The sequence below is a fragment of the Condylura cristata genome, unplaced genomic scaffold, assembly GCF_000260355.1.
Source record: "Condylura cristata isolate star-nosed mole 26May11 unplaced genomic scaffold, ConCri1.0 scaffold00026, whole genome shotgun sequence".
In the NCBI taxonomy this organism is placed as follows: Eukaryota; Metazoa; Chordata; class Mammalia; order Eulipotyphla; family Talpidae; genus Condylura; species Condylura cristata.
Genome location: NW_004567127.1, coordinates 2,246,369 through 2,250,452, shown reverse-complemented (window position 1 = coordinate 2,250,452; position 4,084 = coordinate 2,246,369).

Genomic DNA, 4,084 nt, shown 5'->3' with positions numbered 1-4,084 from the left:
GCCCCCCAGCCTGCCGCCCCCAGCCCACTGCCTCCAGCTCACTGTCGCCCACAGTGCTGCGCTTCAATCGGTTGCGCCACCAGGGAGGCCCCTCCATCAGATAATTTTCTGAGTGACTTTTCTTTACAATTAAGACTTAGACCTTCCCATTATTATTAGTCTTTGTTAGCGCCACTTAAAAAAAAATCGTTATGTCGACTGGTCAGTTGTACCGGCCGGAGAGCTGAGTCCACCCGTGGAGTGTGACTTCGCCAACGCGGCCTAACTTTCCTTACACAGCTCCTGTAACCACTCTCTAGGGCTGACCCATTCTCTTCTCCCGCTGGCGCAACACTGATCCGGGCTTTTCCTTCCCTTTCTGCTAGGGAGTCTGAGCGCTGGTGTGGATGGCTGGGTCAGAACCAGAGGTCTGTGTGCCGTTTCTCCAGGAGGGCCTTCCTCAAGCCCTTAGCAGATGACAATCCAGGCCCCAGAAGCAACTCCTTTTTTAAATACCTGCTTTTTTCTTTTACGGTAAGGACAATATTATTTTTTAAATTATGCCATGGAAGATTTTTTTTTTAAGATTTACTTATTTGTGCATACAGAACTGGAGTACAAACCAGAGGTGCAGAGGTGGAGAGTGGATTCACCAGAGACAGAGTGGGGAGCAGAACAGGCAGATGGACCAAGTACACTGCTGAGGGGAGCAGCGGGCGGGTCAGGAGGGTCTACTGTGCTCTGTGGGTCACGTCCCGGGCTGGGGATAGAACTGCACTGAGGCAGCTGCAGCCAGCTTGCAGTGCTGGCTTCAACCTGCTGCGTCAACTTAAAAATCTGCTTTTTATGCAGCCTGTTTACTTCTTGAGATGATACGGACAGCTCTCGGTCTTAGGGGGTCCAGACAGCAGCTTTTTCCTCCTATGAGTTGAGGTCCAATTGGGAAACAGACACTGGAACCAAACAGAGAAATAAAACTACTACTTTTATTACAATCAAAGTGGGAACATGACCCAGCAATGAGCCAAAGCTCTTGCTAACATTTTCCCACAGAATTAAGCAGATTTGCTGGTCAAGCTGGGACCAGCAGGCCTTCTTCAAGGGAGCATGTGAGTTCCTTTCTACCAGAATGCACTGGGCTCATGTCAGCATGTTCTCAAAACAAAACCTTTATCCAAAAAAAAAATCTAACTAGGGGCAAAGGGATTTTAGCACCTTTGATTCCCTTCTGTACTGGTGGCTGTGGGGATCCAACTCTTCTCTGTGCAGCCGTTAGCTGGGACAGGTGGTGCTGCAGTGCGCTGGTCATGCGAGGTTTGGCTTTTGTGAATTTTGTACGAAAAACTGCCTTTTCCACTGGCCTTACTCTGATTAAGCTCTTAGTCCAAAAATTATTAGATGTTTATATTGCTCTGGGGGTAAGATGTCTATTTTTTCCTGATAGCTACCATCTTTATTGGCACAAAGAACAGAACCTGAAATCACTGCGATTGTGTTTGGGTTAAATTTTAGCAAGTTTTATATTGCTATGTGAGATTTTTTCCATTCTGTTCATTTAAAAATTGGTAAATGCTATTGAGAAAATCTGAAAATAGCAGTAAGACAAAGGTTTGGGATTAAATTTCAAAGTGCTTCAAGATGCTGAGAAATAGATGTCATTCTGATTGAAAATATTTTTGTGATGCCAGAATATATTCATATAATTTTTGTATATCTTCTGTGTAATTTTTATTTTTTTACATCATTTTGTGCATTTTTTATCTCAGTTGTAATCCCAGTGGACTTCCCATCACCAAATCACCTGTGTGCCATCACCATACTCCAGTGTACAATTTTTAAACCACTTATATTTGAGGAGTGAGGAGAGGTCAAGAAAGTAGGTTATGTCCAGAGCAAAGTCCTGTCTATTTGCTACTCACACATACTTTCCAAGAGTTGTTTTTAGGGGAGTCCAGCAAAATGGTGGCCAAGTGAAAATGCTGGGCTGGCCTCCCCCACATGTCACAGAAGTCACAAGAACAAAATCAACACACCTTAAGCAACAACAATTGTATAGAACCAGAGCAAAGGCGCAGCAGAGGGGAGGCAGGAAAGACTGTGGTCAAGCTGTGTCTGCATTCACTTTCTGACTTATTTCACTTATAAAAAGAAAAACAAATGAAAGATGGTTTGCAGCAATCCCCAGGCAGTGCAGCCCACAAGAAGGGGGTGCAGCTGCTGTGTGGAGCTCCGTGCTCTTGTTAGCTTAGGGGCACCTGCCCACATCAGGCACTTAGGAGACCTGGCATTGTCCTGGAGAAGGGGTTGCGCAGAGAGTGAACCGCTAGGAAACTAAGGGGAGTAAGGATGCAGAGTGATGGTTTCTGGGGTGCGAAGACTTCTAGTCATCTGCTGCCAAAATTAAAGTGAGGGGGCCTCCCTGTGGCCTATCACCACAGTGGCCTGAGTTCAGTCCCCGGCCAGGGAGTGACCCACAGGGCACAGCAGTCCTCTCCTGCCTCCCAGCTGCTCCCCTCAGCATTGTATTTCAGTACATCTGCCTACTCTGCCCCCCACTCTGTCTCTGGGGAGTCCTCTGGCCTACAGCCTAGATCTTCTAAGCAAAATAATAAGAAGAAGTTTTAAAAAAGGAACAAGTCATGAAAAGAAAACAAATAGTAAAGTGTGAGTCAACTAAGAGAGCAACTTCAGTTAAGTGATAGGATTAGGAACCTGGTTGCAGAGAATTAAATGGTCAAGAATGAGTAGAAGCCAGGAATTATAGACATAGAAAGATTACGATGTATTTAAGCAAAGTGGATATGAGAGGAAGTGAGAGCAATGATGGTGGTCAGAGGGAGAAGGGCTGTTCGGGGATGAGGAGAACTGAGCATGTTTATAGGTTAGGAATGAGGCCGATGGCGAGGAAGAGGCCAAGCCATGAAACGGAACATTAGAATTAGGAGTTTCTTGGTGGGGCTGAATGTGGTAGGGTCAATTGCTCAGGTGAAGTAAATTGGAGGAAAAGGAGAAGTGAAGACACAGCTTAAATTTGGAAATTTCAAAGAACGATGCTGTGCCGGTTTTCCGTGTGGGTGGGGATGTTAGACTCATGATGGGAAGGGCCTGGGGAGATACCGCGAAGAAGCAGACTCAAGGCTGGATGTGCTGGGCAGGTGACTGGGGGTGTGTGTTGGGGGGGCTAAAATGTGCCTGGACCGCCCGTCGGAGGGGAAGGATGAGTGCAGTTGTGTTCACACTAAGTCAACAAGGGGGACGGTTGCTTGTGAACCTCAAGGCCCTCAGTGCGGAACCAGGAGCAAGCACCTTCCAGGCTTGCGCTGTCCAGAGCAGCACGCAGAGGCACGCTGCTCTGCTGGGGACTCCCTGGCTTTATTTTCAGAGGACACTGGGATACAAGAAAAGGGGTTTTCAGACGAAACATTCGGTGGGGAATTTCTTTGACCTGTGAGCTTAAAAAAAAAAATTCTCTTGAGTTGACCTTGAATACCAAGGGATGCAGAAAACTATGAATTCTTCCTGGAGAATGCTCAGGAAAGCTCAACTGAAAGGAAAAACTGAGGTGGCAAAGCGGGAAGATTTTATAATAACTAATCGAAAACTGACAGGTAAAGGTTTTTAAGAAGAGGGAGCCATGAAGCTAATTAGCCCGGAGAAGAAGTGATTCTGAGGGCAGAAAAATACATGTGAATAAAATGTAAGCGACCAGCTGACTTGGGCAGAGGAGAGGGACAAGCCTGGGGGGATGTGGCACAAGGACTGAGGAGGGGAGGAACGTGGGGGGCTGTTGACAGACGCGGGAGAGGACAGAAGAAAGAGCGAGGTCTGGGAATCAGCGGGGCGCAGGCTGAGGCGGCGGTGGGGACTGGATGGGGAGCTGAGCTGGGTGCGCGGCTGCGGCGGTGTCGTGGGCGAGGGGCAGGAGAAATCTGGGCGGAGCAGGTGCGGAGGCAGCCTCGGAGGAGGCCTGGTCCTGCCAGCTCCCGCCCAGCCCTTGGCGCGGAGTGGATGCCCCCTGCAGCGGAGGATGCGCCCTGGCCGTGCGGGAAGACCGTAGACGAAGCCGCGGGGACAGCGACCGGCGCGGCGGTGGCCAGGCCCGGGG